Source organism: Pituophis catenifer, unplaced genomic scaffold (assembly GCF_029215685.1).
Source record: "Pituophis catenifer annectens isolate HBS135680 unplaced genomic scaffold, rPitCat1.0.hap2 SCAF_2, whole genome shotgun sequence".
In the NCBI taxonomy this organism is placed as follows: Eukaryota; Metazoa; Chordata; class Lepidosauria; order Squamata; family Colubridae; genus Pituophis; species Pituophis catenifer.
Window position 1 is genome coordinate 50,300,978 of NW_027256882.1, and position 22,843 is coordinate 50,323,820.

The 22,843-nt window shown below is 36.9% G+C and overlaps 1 long non-coding RNA gene across 1 annotated transcript; it reads left to right on the forward strand.

Moving 5' to 3' along the window:
* The first annotated feature begins 13 nt into the window (after positions 1–13).
* LOC139312234 (uncharacterized) lies at positions 14–22,558 on the forward strand. The gene is made up of 3 exons (XR_011599982.1): positions 14–148; positions 20,743–20,829; positions 22,390–22,558. It is a non-coding gene; the product is annotated as an uncharacterized lncRNA (long non-coding RNA).
* Positions 22,559–22,843: the final 285 nt, after the last annotated feature.

A 22,843-nucleotide genomic window follows, 5' to 3' on the forward strand; every position in this document is an offset into this window, starting at 1 on the left:
ACTCGCCGGGCCGAGACAAGTTAGGGGGGCGGGGGGGGGCGCAAAGGCGGCGAGGCAGGCGAGCCCGCGGGCTGCTGAAGTCCGCCCAGGGAGTCCTCGGTCCTGTGGGCCAGGCCTCCCCGCTCCAGCAGGGCGCCTTCCTCACCAGGTGAGGACAAAACCGGGGAGGGTGGCAGGTGAGGGGACAGGGCTCCTCCCCCCCCCCACTGCCCAGGTGTGAGATGGCGGCGGGGGTGGTGGGGAGGCTTGCCTTGGCCACTGGCCTTGTAACCTTTGGTGACCTTTGCTCAGCCTCCCTGAGGTTGCCACCATGCTTTGTGCCATGCCCTGCTGACCACTTTGGGCACTGCCACCTGTACCACCTGTGCTTTTCTTGGCTTGCCAGGGTCAAAATGCTGCTAGGGAACTTTCCTTGGGTTTCATTGTTCTGCTCTTATTTTCCTCCCCAGCTCTTCTTTGGCTAGCTGGTAACCATTGTGTGTCACTTTCCTTTCCGCGGGTAACATTGCGTAGCGGTGGCAATAGTTGCTGATAACTGCCATTGCTGCAATCCACCCGGCACATGGTGCGCGGCCATCCCTGTCGTGATGATGCCCCTTTATAACTGGCACCGTTACTGTGTGCGGTGGAGCTTCTTGCCATCGACATCCTCATTGCCATGTCATCCTAATTGACTGCTTATCGCTTCCATCTTTCCCGCCTTGTTTATCGATTTTAGTATCCATCGTCGAGACGGACGCTACTGTCATCAACCGTAGCTTTGCCATCACTGATGGGTCTCCCAATGAAATTGGCCACTTTCGCTAAGGCACCGGCTATCCTAAATACAACTTTTCTTGTATAGCCCCTCTTGATTTCTTTGAAAGCCTTATAATATAACTTTTCTCGGAACCACATCGTTTCATGCGTTTTCCCCACATGTATGTTTTCAGCTTTGCTGTTAATATTTACTGCTGTTCTTTTACTGGTGGTGTTCCAGCATTAATATCAGAAAACACACATATGCTAAAAATAACTTCAATTGCGTCGCTGCCATTTCTTTCCCTTCATTTCTGCCATTGCCCATTCCTTTTCATCACTGCAAGAAGACCCTTTATGTGTTGGGTAGGGGGCTGGACTAGAAGACCTCTGAGGTCTCTCCTAATCCTGTGATTTTGTGATTTTTTTTAGTACACTAATCCATTTGCTGAAATTTTCTCTTCCTAGTGTCTGTAACATTCTGTTTATTACCTTACTTATAACCTCTATTTTTTCCATTATGTTTTGTTTTCTTTGATAACTTCCATTATGAATTTCCCTACATTTCTAGATACCGTGGATTTACTTCCCTTTCCTTCTCTGAAATTAGCAATGTACATCCCACTTCTATTATTTTGCCTTTGAAACCCCTAGTCTACCATTTCTACTGTTGTTGATATGATTATTTCTGTTGTACCGTTGTAAATATATGAATGAAAATCTCTCGACAGTCTCCACTTGGTAACTCTTATAAGTGGATTAAATGTTACAATGCCTCAGTGATTTTCATAACTTTGATAGTGTTTTACTTTTACTGCTGGCCTTTGCAGATTGTTACATATGTTTCACTAGTGGTAGTTGCTTTTGTTGAAGAACTATAATTGGTAAAACAAAACAGTAAGATCATAGCAAGTAACTGAGTGAGAAAAGGCTAAACAGAGTCACACATTGTTTGCAACTGGATGGGAGACCACCCTGTAATCTCAGAGCTTTAGACTAAACAGCAAAGTTTTTTTAAAAAAAAACCTGAAAGGAAGTGGTAGCAATTTATTGTTATAAAGAATAGACTTGTCCATAAATTCACAAAATTCACTTACCTCCAAGGAGTCAACTTTAAATAAGAGGGAGTATTTGATAAAAAAATATTTCCTTTACAATATTCAAAATAAGGAAAGTCAAGTCATATTAAACTTGAGGAATATTGTGACTCATCCCATTTTTTTCCTTTGTAAAAGCTCTATTGAAAAGTGGAAATATGAATGGATTCTACAATTCATTTATAAGGAGATCCTTGTATATCAGATTAAAAATTCTAGATTTGTTATTTAATTGTACATCCAGTGGTTAATCCAGATTGGGACCTGTCGTTGTAGATTCTGCTGTGGGTTAGGAAGAATCTGGAGGTTTTGGAAGCATAACTATTTTTCTATTTATGTTTCTGTTTTCCTGACAATTTAAGTATCAGCTGCTGATAGTAGAGTGAAGAATAGTGTTCATGCTGGGAAAAGTCAGGCACAGAGGCAGAAGCAATTGTTTATTCTTGTTCTTATGGATGCCTTGTACTTCAGAATTGCTTCTGAAACCAGTCAAATTTCCACCTGTGGTGCAGAAAGAGAGTGAAAGACAAAATAATAGAAATGTATTGAATTATAAAAAGAAGAAGAAGGAGTTTTGGTACTATCTTAAGTATTGTATGTTGAAAATTACAGTGGTAACAGTGGCAAGCTATAGGCCTGTGGAACTGCAAGCTTTCAGTAATCATGAGTAGGAATCTATTTTCTTTCAAGCAAATATATCTCCAAGTTTGAAACACTATACATTTTGTTTTCATGCATCAGTAGTAAAATAATACCTGAACAGCTTTTTACGTTTTCAACATTTTTTTTCACAGATTTGTATTTCTTTTCAATGTGTTTATTTTGGAACTTTCAAGAATGATTATAATGTGCTGCGTATTAATAAGAAACAACAAAGATGCAGTAGTTTGCAATTTGCTCCACTTTAAATGCGAATAATGTGAAATGAAATGTGAAATGAGAATAACTTCTAACTGAAACTCAGGAAATGCAATACAAGATTAAGACAGTTCTGTCTCTCTAGTACCTTGTTCACAGTTTAAACTTTTAGAATGCTATTAGGTTGTAAGCTTGAGGTCTTCAGTCCAGAAATGGGAAAGCGTTTCTTATAGTCTATTTTTACCAATAGCAGCAAAAGGAATCTTTTATGTTGCTATCTTTAAATCATTCTGTTGAAATGAGGAAAAATTGTATTAGCCTGGTATACTGTACATTTCTATAAAGGAGTGCTATAATTTCTATTCAGTTTTGCTATTGAAAATAAATTCTGTCAGAGTGTTCTTAACTCTTAAGTTTACGTATTTTCTAAGATCCATGTGGTGTATCAGAAGGTTTTCGTTAAAAAAAAAAAAAAAGCGGTGCCTGTAACCAGAATTCTGTCCAGCTCTCTTTTGGACTCCCAAATGCAGTCATTACAGGTAATCCTCAATTTATGACCACAATGGAGCCCAAAATGTATGTTGTTAAGCGAGTTTTGCCCCATTTTACGGCTTTTCTTGCCACATTTGTTAAGTGAATCACTGCAGTTGTTAAATTAGTAACATAGTTGTTAAGGGACTCTGGTTTCCCCGTTAGCTTTGCTTGTCAGAAGGTTGCAAAAGGGGACCACATGACCCTGGGACACTGCAACTGTCATAAATGTGAGTCAGGTGTCAGCAATCTGAATGTAAATCACGTGACTGCCTTTGGGATGCTGCAATGGTCATAAGTGTGAAAAATGGTCATAAGTCACTTTTTTCAGTGCCATTGTAACTTGTAAGTGGAGGACTACCTGTATTATTCTGTGATACTGAATAATTCTGGTAATGTGAGTTCAGTAGAACTTAGGCATTTCAGAGTTTCCCCTCTTAATAGATTGTTCAGAGAAAAGTGCCTGGATGCTTGTCTTATTCTCTTATCACCCCTCTCCACCAAGTGTAATTGCTATCATATCTACACACTACTTCTGTGAGTAGTGACTATATGAACATTGAATATACTTGCTTTCTATGTTGGTTTTATGTTACTGGACAGTTATTTGGATTCAAAGCCTCAAAGGTACTTCAAATGATGCAGGGGGATGAATGTTTCATCTACCTACAATTCCTTAAAAGTAGCGTTGGAAGAAATGTCCATCTGGGTTCAGTTCCAAGTGGGAAGAAAGACACTGGAAACATGGAGAGTGCTTGGAAAGACAGTTTAATGGTGGAAGAACCACATGGGTTTTTTGGGTCCTGGGTAAAAAGACACATGGGTGAGAGAGAGAGAGAGAGAAAGAGAGAGAGAGAGAGAGATTTATACCCTCTGTTTGGCTTTGATTTTGAGCTTGTATTCTGATTGGTTTGTCGACTCCCATGGGGCCATGCAGGGGTAACTTTGTAGGTTGTCTTTTGAATCCCAGGCCTGGTTGAATCTTGCTGGGTGATGATGTAATGAAGAAGGTTTTGGGAAATTCCAGTGGTGGGTTCCTCCCGGTTCGGTCCGGTTCGGCCGAGCCGGTAGCGGTGACAATATGACGTCACCGAACCGGTTCTCCCCCCCCGCCCTCCCACCCCCCCAACCCACCCACGTTATTCTTACCTTTTATTTGGTCCCACCCCCAATCTATTGCTGCCTCCTGAGTCCCAGCTGATGACTAGAGGGAAAAAAATTGTTTAAACTCTTGCCGCGGGGCTTCAAAGGGCCGTCTACAGCTGATCAGTGTTAAAAGCAAACAAATGAGTCGGGTCGTAAGTGCGAGGACTGGTCGTAAGTGCAAGGACCTTCCAGAAATGACACTGACCAGCTAGCCACGCCCACCTAGTCACATGACGTCCAAGCCACACCCACAAAATAAGCCGCGCCCACAACCGGTAGTAAAAAAATTTAGAACCCACCTCTGGGAAATTCCTATTATGGCTGAGGGCTAATCCTACCTTTGATGGATCTTGGGTGACAGCATTTGCTTATGAATAGACCTAGCTATCTTTTTATCTCTTAAGTGCTAACATCTGCTGTGGGCTATTGAGACTGCCTAAAAAACATATTTCTTCATTTCTCATCCAGAAAGGTATAATAATATGCATTTTTAATATTTCCTATAATATTTCATTCTTCTAGGGGAGGGGAGGGGAGGGACCTAAGGTCCTACAGTAGCTTCATATTTGCCTGGAATCTCATGCAACTCCACACAACTGCAGTGTGAACCTTGAAACAGATGCACTGGGTTTAAGAAGTTGCAGACAGATGCTATTTGCTTACCCCACACACTCCAAAACACTACTTTGCCTTTGAATCTGAAACTCTGCTGCATAGCTAATCCATATAATTGTCAGCAAGACACAAAATCCATTCTCCGCCGAAGCCAATAGGAAAAGTGATATTGGGTCATGTAGTAATCCTTATACAATTTACTATAGAGAGTCTAGTTGGCTTTATTTAAGACATATTTATTTGTGGGACAAACTCCATTGTTTCTTTCTGGTACTTTCTGGTACATAAATAGATAATTTGGAATAGCCAACACAGAACTGAATTACCATTTAATTATAACAAGTGCTGTAAAGTTGGCAAAATGTGGCCTTTTATCTTTCCTTACATTGTAATTGTCTCTATTATAACCATTTATTGGGGCATAGTGATATTAATTAGTTGTAGCAAAACAAAGAAGACTCTTAAACATTTATTACCCTGGCATTAGCTTATATGGGTTGTAACCCATTCCCACAGGTTATAGTATTACCGGTAGTTGAATATACATTTAAGGTTTGTATACTTAATTGGAAACAGTATTTTTATCTTTCTTTCTCCTCTGATATTATTGCATACATTTTTATATTTGCCAATTTAAGAAGTTTACTGAAATTCATGCTTGCAATGAAATCTCACCTCAATTAATGAGAACAAGTAGATAACCATCTGTTGAAGCTCATTAAATGATCCAGAATGGACTATTATAATCCTTGCAAATGTAATGAGGTAATAACTTTTACTGTAAAAGGAAACATATTGCTTTATGTAATTTATCTGTTGCATTTTGATTCATAGCCTACCCATATTTAAGCAATTTTTTTTAATGTTAGGTATCATTTATCTTTCAATTACGTTTCACAAAGTTAACATTGGATATCTTGTTTTTGAAGATGCTAATATATTTTTGGCATATGTTTGACAAGTTAACACAATTTTTAATTTGTATTCCTATCTTTTTATACTGTGTTTCTTATTTTTGTTAGACGTTAATAAACTTATTTTCAGTTTGGTTTGGATTGTTTTATCTTTAAATTATGGGATTTGGTATATTTTTTGTTAGTCTTTACAATTCAGTTTGAAATAGTGCTTTCATTGATGTGTAGACATAACTCTAGTTTTGTAACTTAAAACCAAAAAGGTGCCACCTTAGCAATACAGAAATATACCCTGTTTTCCCCAAAATAAGACATCCCCTGATAATAAGCAGAATAGGGCTTTTGAGCACATGACAGTAAGGCCAAGTGCTTATTTCAGGGTTCTAAAAAATATAAGACACGGTCTTATTTTCGGGGAAACACAGTAATGACATTTGGAAGGAAAGGATGGTTTCAGTTTTACAATTTTAACTAAAATTTCTGGATTAAATATACAGACAGAATTATCTCTGAATAAAGAATCTATAACATATTTTCTTTCTCGGAATGAGTGAAATTTTTGAAAGAATATGAAATATGCAGCCTTTTTTCAATATGACAACATATTCAAAAAGAAATTTTAAGTATATAGGTACATAATGCATCACATAAAGCTTACTTGGGTTTCTGTACCTAGAAGATGCTGCCCTCTTCAGGTAAGAACTCATACAGTATAGAATTTGGATTTGTTGTGAATTGCTACTTGGTTTCTTTTTCTACTTTGGGGATCTTGAAATAAAAATGCCACTTGTTACTGTTAAATTTTACATTTTCCCTTGTGGTCAACATTTTCTTCTTTCCCTTTTCATTCAGTTGACTCCAGACAGCATGCTACCGATTGGAAGGCAATCTCTTCATTGCCTTCTTATGCTAGCAAATACTACACATTACCAAAAGTTTGGATAGAAATAAGATTTCAGAGCAGGCAAAGGATGAATTGATTAAAGTTAAATTCTACTTTCTATTTCAGCAAACATTGAATAGCTCTACATATTAAAATTAAATGTTTTTAATTAATCCATTATGTCAATATAGGTAACTAAGAAGACATTTCCTGACAGTGAACTAAGTATTAAGAAGAAATGTTCTGATAGTGAGAAGAGTGGTTTGCCTTCAGAAGTTGTGGGTACACTGACTGGAGGTTCTTAAGAAGAGCTTGGACAGTCATTTGTCCAGAATGTTATAGGGTCTTCTACTTGTATGGGGGTGGGGGTGTTGGACCTCCAAGGTACCTTCCAATTCCATTATTCTTTTCTATTACTCTATTAATATCATATATAAGTAGATACTATTCCTTCAAGTGAAGATGTTAAGAGTAACCAAGAAGCTTTTTAGTTCTATTTCTTTTGGTGTGGTGTTTTTGCAGCATTGATCACTATGATCAATATACTATTTTGAAACTATTTTGTGAAGAAGAGAACCACCGGAGTGAATGAATTGATCTGTTGTGTATTGTATACTGATACATGATGTGATCATCCATGATTATCTTGTTCACTATGTCCTATGGAAATCCTTTTTCTTTTTAGCTAAAATATACCTCAGATTGCTATGTATATGTGGGCAGATAAATAAGAAACAGTGGGGATTGGCTATTTGCTTGCAGTTGTTTTGATACCAGATTAAGTAACATCTTTAGTGCCAGATGAGAATGGGATTTGCTCTCTGTTTATGTACAGTAGATTGCCCTGTCAGTGTTGGTGGAGGTGTTGTTTATTCCAGATAGACATACAGGAACTGGACATTGTGGTGAGTCGCGGTGGCACAGTGGTTAGAATGCAGTACTGCAGGCTACTTCTGCTTATCACTGGCTGCCAGCAATTCGGTTCTCACCGGCTCAAGGTTGACTCAGCCTCCACCCTTCCAAGGTCAGTAAAATGAGGACCCAGATTGTTGGGGGCAATATGCTGATTCTGTAAACCACTTAGAGAGGGTTGTAAAGCACTGTGAAGCGGTGTATATAAGTAAGTGCTATTGCTATGGTAGAAGAGAAGGATCGTAAGACAGGTGGTGACAGATGTAGTAGTGCCAGCAACATCAGGAAGGAGTATGCATAGCTGAAGAAGTGCCAGGGCCTGAAGGAGGAGCTAGAGGGAATGAGAAAAGTAAAGGGCAAAGTAGTCCCATTAATGGTAGGAACACATTCAATTATGACTCACAAACTGGGGAGTTTAATGGAATATATGAATGACCTTGGGGAACAAGGGCAAGAAATGCTGCCTAGGAAGCAGTTAAATAAGAGGAGGAATGCACAGTTGCATAATGTTCAGAAAAAGAGATTTAGGATGGACTCTCTGTAATTGATCATGATTAAAAGTGGTGAATGTACCTTCAGACCTGCAAGATTCTGTTAATGTAGCCTTACAATAAAATAAAATTAGCTCATCTAATCAGGGTCACCTGGGAGGGCTGACAGAGAATGGCTCAAACATATTTGTTGTAGAGATTTAAAGCATCAGGGTAGAAACTGGGAGACTGAATTCAAATCTCACCTTGGACACAAAGCTGAGTGACTTTGGGCAGTCACTTTCTCTCAGTCTTAACAAAGGAAACAATGGCAAGCTATTTCTGAAAAATCTTGCCAAGAAAACTGCAGGGAGCAAGTCTGTTGGTCAAGTGGTTAAGGTACCAGGCTAGAAAACCAGAAGACTGGGAGATTTAGTATGGACTTAGCCATGAAAGCCGGATGAGTAATGAGTCAGGATAATTAACCCCTGGGACAATGCAAAGCTGTGTCTGAAAGGCTATGTCTACTTCACAAAGCAAGTCGAACAGTATGTGTGAGTTTTGCCAAATAAATACAGGTTTTAATATGTACTTCCCTGATCTTACCTATTAGGTAGAAGCCATTACCATAAAGGAGTGTTGGGTGTTCTTGTTAGAAATAGGAGTTGTCAAAATGTGAAATTTTGCTATGCTGCTAGAGTTGTCCTTGAATGCTGCACAGTTAGGGAACAACCTGTTTTTGAAGTGAACATTGCTGATGGTTTGATAATTTGATTTAAAAAGATGTAGCTTGATTTGTTTTAATCTATCAAGTCAACCTTTAGGCTTCCAAGAAAATACACTGCTTCTGTTGTTTTCTTCCTTACTGCCAATAAATATTTGTACTGTGATTAATATTTAAATATGAATCACAGTACTGGATTTTATTTGATTCTTGAGGACTCTTTTGAGGGACTACAGAGAAAGTAATGTCAATCAATATTTTTAACTACAGAATCATTGTAGGATGCCATGTGGCAGGGTGTTCTTTCTGCATTGGATATTCAAAGGCTGCAGAGACGTTCTTGTTCTTATATGTTAAGGAAACTGTGTCATTTCATAGAAATATTGTTTTTGAGGTTTGGTCCACTGCATAAGAGCTAAAAATTAACTTGGATTAATACTTTAATGAGTTTTAGCTTCAGTGATTGCCTTAGTGGAAATTATGCTACCTGTTTTATTACTTTGTGGAAATCTGTTGAAATTAATGAAAATTGTACCATAGTAGTCGTTTGTGAATTATACCTGAAGCAACTAGAATTGTTACTAACTGCTTTAACTTTTTTAAAAATGAAGCAAACTCTATAATTATTTTGGTACTGTTTAGGAAGTATTCTTGTGTACTTGTTTTAAAGTAAAGCAAGGTGTGTCCTACTGCAGTATTTTAACTGTCAGGTGTGTTTCAGAAATTAGGCTTGGCATTGAAATTGAGGAACTGCTTGTCCTAAAATGACACAAACTCATTTATTTCCTACTAATAGTACATGATGAGAAATCTTTTAGCGTGAACAACATTCTATTTAATCCTGGTTTTTCTCTTTAGTATAATTTAACCCAAAAAATCTACATATTATTCTCTTAAAATAATGATTTTTATATATATTAGATGCTAGCAGTTGAGTTAATCATTTTTATGCAGACTGAAACAAGATAAGTGATCTGGTACTTCATTTTGCTGAGAAGCTGTCTAATTTACAGTGCTCTCTTTGCTTTTTGCAATGTTGTTGACTCTATCAAGGATATATTTTAAATTACATTTTAAAGTAATAAAAAGGATTTTAATAATTTTAATAGTTTAATACAACTGTGACCAGTTGTAAAGCTGGCCTGCTCAACATGCAGCTACATGACCATGAGGGGGTAGCACAACTATTTATGATGACCAGGGAGTGCACTCTTTCCATGGCCATGGTAACTTAGAACAGTCGTGAAATGATTGGTCATTAAGGGAGGACTACTTGTTAGTCATTGTGGTTGTAATTTGAGGCACCATGTAACCATACTTGATTTTATGGCTGTTTTTACACCAGTCATAAAATGGGTCTTAAGAAATTACATGGCCGTTAAACGAATTCAGCCTATTCAATAGGTATTTTTGGCCATTTTTCTGCTGGAAAACTGCAAAAATTGTTACAAATCACAGTCACATGACTGTGGAACACTGTAACTAGTTGTAAATGTGAGCCAGTTGCCAAGGGCTCAAAATATGAGGTAGCTGTAATTTCAAAGATAGGTTGTAAGTAGCTTTTTTAAGGTCCCTGTTAACTTCAAACAGTCATTAAACAACTAATAATAAATCAAGGACTACCTATAGAATAGTTATTTGCGATTCTCAGTTTTTAAATTTAAACAATATTTTCCAAATTTCTATTTGATTCCAGAAGTTAAGCAAAAGTTAATTGACTTTTCTAGTATTTGGATAGTAGACCACAAGGAAATCCCAGGGCTGTGGGCTAGAGTGGAATTTTTAAGAAAATGTCCAGGCAGGATATTTTTATTGTTGTTATCAAGAAACAAACACTGTTATATGTAGCAAGTTGAGAAAAGTTGAGCTTAATAAACTTAATAAAGTTCAAGTAAGTGTATAACTTTATCATAGAAATATGATGCATTTTCACAGGCATTAACAACATGGCCTTATAGTCAAATGTCCCATTTATTATCACATTGAATTAACTTACGATTATTTTAGTTTACAGCTATAGAATTAAAAATCTGTACTGAATTGTATGTACAATTTGCTTTATTTAAATGCATCTAGAAATTTGCAGTTTTTACAATGAATACTTCAATAAAACATTTTTAATTGTATATTTTACTGTTTAAATTAGTACTTTGAAAGCAGTGTTTGTGCTCATGCCAATTTTATTTATTGTGAAGGTTAAAGGTTATTTTTAAATTATGATTATAAAAGTTATTTTTAAAGTACTGATTATAATTGTCCATCTGTCTTTTGATCGTTCTCTGCAAGTTTTCTAAAAGAGAGAAATTGTTAAAATCACCATTTGAGGAAGAATAGATTCATAAATAATTCATCTGCTCATGAAATCAAGTAACTTCTTGAATATATGAAATCTCTTTGAAAGATTGCAATTGTAATATATATAATAGGACAGGTGATCCTCGACTTACGACTATAATTGAGACCAAAACTTCTGTTGTTAAGCAAGGCAGTTGTTAAGTGAGTCACATCCGATTTTACAAACTTTTTTTGCCATGGTTGCTAAGCGATTCACAACACTTGTGAAATGAATTGAGTGGTCCTTAAGCGAATCCTACTTCTTCCATTGATTTTGCTTGTCAGAAGACGGCTGGGAAGGTTACAAAGAATGAGCATCTGACTACAAGATGCTGCAACCTTTATAAATACATGCCGGTTACCGAGTGCCCCAGTTTTGATTATGTGACTATAGAGATGCTGCTGCAACGGTTATTAAGTGCAAGGACCAGTTGTAAGTCGCTTTGTAACTTGGAAAGGTCACTGAACGATTGGTCGTAAGTTGAGAACTATCTGTATATTATATAAGACACTTTCTTAAGCTTTGAATTGCAATAGGCAGTCGCTGGGATGGGGAGATTGGCCCCATGGTTACTCCCTTGGTGGATGCCACAGGGGTTGGTTCTCTTCCACTTGTTATTTCAAATTTGTATGAAGCCCCTGGGAGGTCTTTCAGCATTTGAAATCCAGTATCTTCAATATACCAGTGATATCTAATTGTGTATCATGATCCCAGCCCAGGCTAGAGAAGCTGTTGAAATCTTGCCCTTGTATCTGACAGCTGTGTGGGTATAGAAGGCAGAAAACAAGTTTAAACCTAAACAAGACTGCTACTGTTTAGATACCAGTAGTCCTGTGTGTGCCCCCTATTTTGTTTCTGGGTGGAGTTGCACTGCCCTTGAAAGGAGCAGATCCCCAACTTGGGGGTCTTTTTTGGACTCATAGTTCCTGCTTGATCAGAAGGTGGGGTTATGACCAGGAGAGTCTTTGCCAAGTTTCAGTTGGTGCGCCAGTTGTGGCCCTGTTTGGAATGAGGAGACATGACCACCATGGCTTAACAGCTCCATTCCTCTCCCACCCCCACCCCCTCAATTAGACTACAGTAAAACAGTCTAAAGGGGGCTACCTTTAAAGATCACCCTTTATAGAAACTTCGGTGGGAGGAAATGCAGTGGCCCAGGTCTTCACAAAAGTGGACACAAGTTATACCTGTTTTGTAGGCTCTGCACTGGTTTCCTATTTGCTTCTTGGTGCAATTTAAAGTTTGCTTTTACCTGTAAAGCCATTTATGGCCTGGTATCTGGTTAATCTGCAGGACTGCATCTCCCACTTAACTTGGCCTAACTGGTCGGTGGGAATGGAGGAGCATTGATTTTCAGTGATGCGGCTGGCCCTCTAGAATATGTCCCCAATTGGAGATTTGCCCAACATTCTTCACTGTCTAGAAAAAGCTGAAGGAGCTTTTCCAGAGAGTTTTTGGACCTGATACCAAGAATGTGTTTGAGCTTTATTCGTCCTATTTTTATGTTTCTATATTTCATTTTATTTTCTGTTTTCTTACTTTTTGAATTACGGGATAAGGGGTCTGTACTGTAATTGTGATGGGATACAAATGTGATGGATAAATAAACAAACAAACAAACAAACAAACAAACAAACAAACAATAAACTTCCATTCAGCCACCAATCTAAGCCTGGACATAACTATAGGACAAATCCACTTCCTTAATGTCATTGTAAAGCAATAGATAAAGAGCACGGCATACAGGAAATCTGTATCCTCACCATCTATCCATTAATGTAAATAGAAATTTAAGATTAAAACTCAGAACAGAGAACAAAGTATTATTAAGCAATTTACCCTCCTAGGACATTTCTTCACAAATCTGAAAGTTGTGATTTTGGAATGAAAACTTTGGAAGTAATTGATCTGGAGACAGTTGAGCTTACATCAAGAGGTTTCAGGTTATCTAAGAAAAACTTAACAAGCACAAGGCTAATTACTTATTAACTGGTAGATGTTTGTTATCTGCCTTCTAAGGAATCTTGTTATAAATATTCTGTGTTCCCTTCCGCTTTTCCCTCATCCAAATGTATCCACATTCCACATTAATCTAGCTACTCCATGCATCTGACAAAATAAGCTACAGCTCATGAAGGTTTATGCCTTAAGCAAAATTGGTAATCTCAAAAATTACTACCAGACTCTCTCTGATTTGTGTAATCCAAGAAGTGTGCCTTCTATATTGCTGTGCCCTATGGAACAGTATTCACCACCCCAAAAAAGTTGGATAGCTGTGACTCTGATGCCCTGCAGAAAGGCTCTGAAAACAGCTCTTCCCTCTGGCACTGGGACAGGATGTTGTGTGAGCCATTCGTCTGTGCTAAAGCAAGTTATTTTCCAATTGCCATAATGGTCTTTGTGTGTTTTTATGTATTTTGATGTTAGCTGCCCAGAGTTACTTGTCATGACAAGTGAGCAGCCATGTAAATTGAATATATTAAATTAAATTAATTTTTAATAAGATGTAAAGCAGGTATTGCCTAGACTTGATAGCTAAGCAGAATCAGGTTTGATTAGTACCTAGTAGGAAAATACCAGGAAGTCCTGGGGGTGTAGGCTAAACTGGAAAGTTAATACACATCCCAGAAGAAGGCAGCAGCGAACCATTTCTGAAGGTCTGCCAAGGAAACTGTATGGTTGTGTGCATGTAGTCACCAGGAATTACAAAGGCAGCTTATCTGTTTACAAAGATGATGTTAGATCTGATATGATAGATTCCATATTATACAGCATATGTTCAGAGCAACCTCTGGCTTCCACAAAGGTGAATATTTCAATATTAACCTGTCAAACAATAGAAGGAATATAGAAATACTTTCTAATTGTAATAATCTCTCTTAATAGTGAATTCATATATCAGTGCCGGTGACTTTGTAATTAAAGGAAAGGTACAGAGAAAAAATGCTGAAGAGAGATTGGCTCTGAACATAATTAGTGGGCAATAAAAGGCAGCCTAAAGCCAGAAGGGAGGTTGAGAGAGTAAAGAAAAACTTCAAAACAAGGGACCAAGATGTTGAACCCTTTTGTTACACTGGGATTCAAGTACCTGCACTATGTACTAATTTCAGGTAGCTGCTGAGTCGAGTTAAATTTTTTGTTCTTGTACTTGACATAAGGCTCCAAAAAATATAATCACAAGACCAGAATATCCAACAGATCATTTTTGTCATTAGCCTCCAGGTTAATTCCTTTGAGGAGATCGATAGGTTCAAGAAACCACTGATTCTTCTGCTTACTTACAGCAAGGCCTTTTTGGTGGTAGCCCATTCACAGGGGAATGCTTACCTGAAATTTATGAAGCCACCTACATTTACACATTTTACATGCCTGCTAGAGATCCAAATCTTAACCCAAATCTTTACTAACGATGTTTTGCATTCTATTTTTTGTTTCACTTTTTAAATCAATTGTGTCATTTTACAGTAACTAGTCTTATCCTTTTACATCCTTCGACGTAATGACCATAATTGAGCTTGGAATTATAGTTGTAAGTCATGATGGTCATTAAAAAGGGTCATCATGTGACGTGACTGATTTTACAACCTTTTTACAGTGGTTGTTCAGCTCACCCAATGGGTGATTTTTTGCCAGGAAGAGGAAGTAAATGCTAGTTTTCAGCAAAAAAAAAAAAATCATAAATCATGACCAGGGACTTTACAAGGAGCCATAAATATGGGCTGGTTGCCACATGCCCAAAATGCAGTCATCTGACTTCATCACATTTCATCCCCACTTCAAATCTGGGTCATAAGTGGGCTCCAAGAGGAGCCAAAGCCTCCCTGTAGGGGAGGCAAAGCAAAGCGGGGTGCCCTGTGTGGTCACGGAGAGTTGCAACTCTCCTGCCTGACCCGAGGTTTTTCTTTCCCTCTCAGCCACGACGAGGAGAAGAGGCAGCCTAAACATGGCTGCCATGAAGCTGAGACAGCTGAGGAACACCTAAGACTGGTGCTGGAGCAGAGTTAATGAACAGTGATTGGAGCTGGGTGAGACGATTCCTTTTTTTAAATTTTGCATTTAGTCCCTAAACTTAAAGGAAAAAAGAAAATCCAAAGAAGAAAAGAGACTCTTAGAATTACCCTTTTTTAAAGCAGCAAATAACCATAGAGAGAAAAATCCTAGACCCGAATGAAAGGAACTGAGGGGAGAAAAGCTAAAGATCTTTTAATCAAAGAAAATTGGATTCTAAACTGGGTAGGCATTAAAATATGCTGGAACTATGGACCTCAATTGATTCAAGTATTTAATTTTGTCTCTATAAATGGAATTAATTTTAGATTTTAATTTATGACATTTGAAACAATGTTGAAACCTCTGTTGATACTGCCATCTATTGGTGAATGGAATATACTGCACCCCTACAAATCTAGGAAAATTTTGACAGAAGAAACAACGTCTTTTTGAAGGATTGTAGTGATACTAACTGTCCTATAATTAATTACTTTACTATTGTGATAAGGAAGACTTTTAAGTAAAGTAAAGTGACTTTTGTTGTGTGGAAACTGTCTGGACTATTTAAATGGAATTCATTAATAACCCTGAGATGTAAAGAGCTATGATTATTGAACTCTTTAATGAGCAAAACTGAATATTTCATTTGTGGCCCTGACTAAAAGTGGACTTATTAAACTAAAACAAGATGCCTTTTCAGGGGGAAATGAGTGAGATTTCAAGAGAAATGATGTGGATGTTTCAAAGCATCAGGGATATCATGGCAAAGAACCAAAGAGAGATAAAAGATTTAATCCAAGGCATAAGTGACAAAGTAGAAACTATGATACTACTGGCAATGAATGAAGATCAAAGAGTCCAGGAAAGAGAGAAGGCGGTGGAAAGAATGGAAGAAAAGATGAAACAGACAAATTACCAAATAAAACAAAAGGATGAGAAAAACTTGAGAAATATAAAAAGGAATTGTAATTGGATAATCTGGAAGGGAGATAGTTTGAAAGGGAGATAGGACTATGGATGGATACTCTGGAGATATGGCAGCTTAGGAGGATAGAGATAGGAGAAATATTTAGATGGAATAATGAAGATACAGATGTTGACAGAGACAAAGATCCCAGAGAGGAGTATGGAAGGAAAGCCAAAAAACAAGTAAGAATTGAAGTATTCAATTCTTATGAGGTAAGAAAGTATGAGGCAAGGGATGATGGATAGAATAATTTTTTTTCCTCCCCCCCTTTCTTCTTTTTTCTAATATGATGGTTAATTAAAAACTAGAAATAGAGGTAGAAATAAGAATATACACCTTTATGTGAAGGACTATATATTAACATAAATATGTGTTTTAAGACAGAATAGAGGTAGAAATTAGGGGGAATATTAGTAGTTATAATTTCTATATAAATCAAAAATAAGTAATAATTAGATGGAAAATTGAGAGGTTGAAAGATGTATGTTCAAGATCATTGACATTAGAATGGAACACTGAAATATTGAATATATATTTAAAATATATGTTTGATATATGTTTAAAAATAAAAACCCAATAAACCTTGAAAAAAAATTGTAGGGGAAGATAGTCCAGAGTTTACCCGAAACATGAGCACTAAAAGTGAACAATGTAAAACTAAACAGTATAGAAAAGTACAAAACTAAAAACAACACATGAAACTCTGAGCCATAAAATGGTCTTTAGCAGTTATTTCTAAACCTTGAGGAAGGGCTAAGTAATAAACACTAAGAGTTATCTGATTAGAAAATGGAGATTAATATTTAGAAGTTAAAATTTAGAGCTAAGAGGTTTGGGAGATAAAAACAGCTGTTTCAGTTTATACTGCTTAAAATGTTTATGAGCCTTGGTACAGACACACCAGTATGATGGTCATACATGCATATATGCATGTATAATGCCATCCCAAGCCTAAATAAATATGCAGGGCTGTGAAGCCTAAGATGCTATCAAGATGCTGAAGCTAATATAGAATTAACTACACGGTGCATGGATGTAAATATTGCTCTGTCTGGGCCAGAAATAGAGTCTGTCAGAATCTACTGAGTTCTATTTACTCCGCTGCACAGATTTTTGCAGCAGTGTACAGGTAGTCCTCAACTTACAACCATTCATTTAATGACCGTTCAATTACAACAGCACTGAGAAAAAGTGACTTATGACCATTTTTCACACATACAACCATTGCAGCATCCCCATGGTCACATGATCAAAATTCAGATGCTTGGCAACTGACTCATGTTTATGACGTTTGCAGGGTCCCGGGGTCATGTGATCACCTTTTGTGACCTTCTGACAAACAAAGTCAACGGGAAAGCCAGATTCACTTAACTGTGTTACTAACTTAACATCTGCGGTGATTCACTTAACAACTGTGGCAAACAAGGCCGTAAAATGGGGCAAAACTCACTTAACAAATATCTCACTTAGCAACTGAAATTTTGGGCTCAATTGTGGTTGCAAGTTGAGAATTATCTGTTCTTAATGGCAAGGTTCTCATCTAAAAGTAGCCAATACATGTAGCAATGGCTTGTATGGCATGACACCCATGCAGGAATTGAAGTCTAAATGATCATAACAATCACCTCTGTAAAATGGGTGAAAGAGGAAGACGTGATTGGTAGCACATGGGCACTCTGTCTGCCAAAGGGCGTGTCATATATCTGCCTTCAAGAACAGCAAAAGGGAGGGCACTGAGCCAAAGTAAAAGCCTTGTGGCTTGGGATTTCCAATTGTTGGAAATTAGAAAGGAGGAGATAACATACTGAAGTCTTTCTTAACTGAAGAAGTTTGAAGCACTGCTCAGATCTAACTGGCTCTATTTCCATTATCCTTGGTTTATTTACAGGTTTTGCTTTATCATATTCCATAGCCAATAGGATAGGCAAAGGAAAACCCAAGACAGATCCTATGTCTTACAGTTCTTTTACTGTATGTGAAGATTATAAATTGGGGACGCCAATAGCTCTCTTGAGCTACAATATGTTTGAGCTCAATTTGCTAAACAGCTTCCTTTGGGAAGATACTGTAAGAAAATCCACTATAAATGGCCTTTATAGCGGGTGTAGAAACATGAACATGTTTCTATGCAAGCAAAAAAATATCCTTCAGTAAATAAATAAGATTTGAATTATGCAATGTATTAATGATAACATATATGAAAGATTGATAAGAACTCCACATTACAATATTTATTCTAGGATTCTTCTCCTTTGTTTAGTGATGGTATTAACTTTTGTCCCCAAATCAAATACCCTGACCTTATTTTATGCTTTCCACTTTCTGTAGTGTTATATTTGTGACATTATGTAAATAGAACATTTTTTTATCATTGAAACTTTTAAAAAAGATTTCTGCTCCCACTCTATATCCTTTGTAGCATCAGTTAAAACCCCAGTTAGTGGATTGGTGGATAAACAATTTCAGTCTCTTCCCCACTATCAATGTGTCTGTCTCTCACTCTGTGTGTGTGTGTCTCGCATACACCTTCCTACCACAGCTACCACCACCAACACCACCGCTACTGTCTTTTCTATCTCCTTTTCTCTATCTCCCTCTGTCTTTGGCCACTGAAATGTAGGTCAAATTGCATCACTATAAAATGCAACAGCCAGAAAGGTGTTTAAAAAATGCTGACATCCTTAGCCTGGGGTGCATGCCACTGTCTTTTGTTTACATTGTGCATAGCGATGTGACATTGTACCTGTAAATGAACAAGTCTCTTTTTTAAGGTTAGTGCTGTGGCACCTAAATTACTAACACTGAAATTGTATTTTCCTTTTGTTTGTTTGTTTGGGGTTTTTTTTTTGGGGGGGGTAGTAAATTAATATTGAACAGTTAAATATAAACGCTTCATAATAATGAAGCATTAGGGAACTGTTAAGAAATATTTATGAATAAATGAAAAGCCCCATCTTCTGTGTTTTGTTTTAACAATAGACTTTGTAGATTTGTAAAATCCATGTGCTTTGTAAACATTAGCTCCTCCTGTTGGTTGTGTGCAGATGTATTTTACATTTTATTCAACTTATGCTTTTGGCAGTCTATTCTTGAGATGTGAAATAGTAACCTTTTCTTGTGTACACCTTTATTTTTAATAGCCGGTTTTCTTATGTCTTTTATGAAGGCTTTTCACACTATTAACTCTAATAATTTCTGAACTAAAAAAAATGAGCTTGACAGTTTATCTAATTAAGCAAAATTTAGTTAATAAATCTAAATTTTAACTTCAATTTTTCTGTACACAGTTTGTTATGGAACTTAAAGAGCTTTTCTAAAATACAGATAATGTGGAATATTAGATTATATAAGCATTCAATTACTTTTTGGAAATTTAATAAATTAAGGATTTTTTTAATAAAATCACTGCATAATATTCCTATGTGCATTTTTTGCAGTTTGGATATTTATATTCAGATAGTTTAATTAAGAAGCCAAACTGCAATGTGGGCATTTAAATTATGGAATTAACATTTCTGTCTGTGTTTTAATGTTATCTGGAAGTTAAAAGAAAATTTATATTGATGGAGACGAATCTGCTACTGACAATAATGTGTCTGTTAAAAAATGTTTTTTCCCATAGGCTTAAGTACCAGGTTGTTAGTGGAACCTGATTTGATGAATTTGTGACTGAAGATTAGGTCGGCTTTTGAATTTTGCATTTACTATATTTTTTGAATCTGTATGTTATTTTTTATCTTTTTTTAATTGTGAACCACCAAGAGTTATTTGCTTAGCAGAATAGCTGTATCCATTTTCTAAATAAATAAACTGTCATTGACTGTTAGGACAGAAGTAAGAAGCTTGTATATCTGTGTTTACAATTACAAAGAGAAAAAATATATCAGATGGAGAAATCAAATAGTGAGTGATTGCTCAGAATCTATGCTTTTGAGTTTACTGTATAGGTGGCTCATTCCCAAAGCACCAAGATTGTTGTTGATATCAAGCTATTAGTATAACTTAAAATGTTTCACATTGCTTTTACTGTACGTTGAGCCGGTAGGTTTTTCAAGATCTGTCCGCTTTGAATGTTGAAAAGCAACAAGGTGGTATGGTGGCACAGGTTCTGCCCCTTTTGGACATGCATGTGGCATCTCAAGGGACAAAGCTTGCATTGTGATGTCCTTTTCATCATTCTGACCCCCTCTTGCCTGTTCCCCCAGATGCTGCTCTGTTGGGAGTTTGCTGACATTCTGTTATCGATGCCAAGAAAATAATAATATGAACTTGGGCAAGGTTTGTTAGTAGTAGTATTTTAACAGCAGGGGCTCAAGAATATTATTATTATTATTGTCTTTAACAAGATCCTTAATACATTCTGTTCTCCCTACATATGATTCGAATACACTTTTCATATAATTTGAACTTACTTTGCAAATAAAAAAGCTTTATGATGGTTAAGTTTAAGCAGTCGGGTTCTAATAAGCTGGAGATTTATTAGTATTGTACAACCTGCATTATTTTGCTAAGGGCAAAATCTTATTACTGTAATAGTGATTTGATTATGTATTCCATTGCAGATTTAATCAGCTGTAAAAGGAAACTTCCACAATCCAGGCAGATGATGATCAATTGATATATCAACCTGATTTTTACCAGATTTTAAGGTATTGTGACCCCACTAATCAATGCATTCACTCATACACATATACACATGTTAGAAAACATGCTAATATTGAGAGAAAGTAGAGTTTGGACCGTGTTCTTATTACATCTTTTGTCCAATGACAGACGAATGATCTGCTACTAATAAATGAAGAGTACTGGGGATAATGATATCTGTTGCATAAGAAAAATTATACTCTCCTCTCCTCTTTTTTTTAAAGAAGATAGAGTTGCATATATTATTCAAAGAAAAGGCGAGCACATTAAACAGGAATGGGTCACTCCCTTACGACAGGAATAAATTGCTGTTTTATCTTACTGTTCAAAGATAAGTTTGTAAACATTTTTGCAAACATTATTCTGCAAATATTTTAAATTAATAAACCAGGAATGCATGTGTTGTGAACATTTGAATTAATAAACCAAGAATGCATGCATAAACTGAGGCCATATAGGGCCACGTGCAACTCCCAAACCATTCTGTATAGCCCCCTGGTGTCTTCTAAAAATTAGCTAATTAATGTCATGAAGTCTCATCATCTTGAAACAAGAACTTTATTAATCTCAGTTTGAGACCTATATAGTATATTTTTATTTTACCTTATAAACCTTAAAATGAATGAACTTTTCTAGAAAGTGTCCAAAATCCAAGTAAAAACATAGTAAACATTTGCTGTTTTTAGGTGGGAGGGTTGGTATGTGTTTATATCTAAATGCAGTGTAGGTATTCTTTGAGTTATTCATTCAGTGACTATTCAAAGTTGTAACATTGGTGAATGTGGGTCCTCATAGTTCTGGCCGTCACAGCCTGCTCACAGTCGTGTCGCAGGGTCCCTGTCACAAGTCCCTTTTTTTAAACCATGCCCAATTGAATTAACCCAGGAGAGAGAGAGAGAGAGACAGAGACAGAGACAGAGACAGAGACAGAGACAGAGACAGAGACAGAGACAGAGACAGAGACAGAGAGAAAAGCACTGGATTCTGGACAGATGGTTTCTTTATAACTCCTGTGAGGATTGGAGTTCTGGGGTGAGGGGTGTAAAAACAAACATACCAAAGTGATATATGTGTGCTTCCTATATTCTTTTCTATTGCTATCACTATTCTATTACTATGACAATTGCTATTACTCTATATTCTCTTAAATTACTATTACTCTGAAGTTTGTATTATATACTACTAGCTGGACGCCCAGGCTTCGCTACGAAACTATGTGATGGGGCTTGATAAATTGACACTTAAAGCTTGAAAATTAATGAGTAGTTTAAAAAGTGACTGTATTATTTCATTAGAGATGGTAAGCTAAATTTCTGTTACAGATGAAGACATTATTGTAAGTGTAACAACAATAAAATAGATGGGTTTTTAAAGCCCTTTAATCCCAGCAGCAACCATGGATGTTTGGGGGTTATTAGATGTATACTTTTTTACAGCCTGTCTACTGACTTGGGGTTAAATTTGACGATATTTGTGTGCAGCTTCCCTTACTTGTATTTTCCTAATCGCATCTGTAAATCTTTTTCTGCATTTTTTGCCTCTTTTCCCTTTAACTGGTGTTACAGTAGAAGGAACAGATTCGTCTGAACTGAGGAGGAAAATAAGGAGAAAAAAATGCTGCCTCTGCCTACCAACATCCATCGGTATTCATCTGGCTTGCGTCCTGTCAGTGTGTGAGAGAGTTGAGGGAGGGGTGTTTGGAAAGTGAAACAATATTTGCTGTGTGAGCAAGAAGGAGACAGGAAGGAGCCTGGCTGTGGCTTAGCTCAAGTGTTCTTTATTAAAGCTGCTTCCTGATGTGAAAGTAAAACTGAAAGTGAAACCCCTCTCCTCTGCTTGTGTTTTGCATTTGGAACAGATTTCTTTTCAGGTGGGGAGGGGGAATAGAACTCCTTAGCATCAGAGCGTGTTAATCATAATATAGGAAATACTAATGGTCTGATGGTCATTTCGAAAAATCCTTTCTTAGTGAGCACCTAGAAGCCAAGAGGAACATACATGGCAAATTTCAAGTTCGTA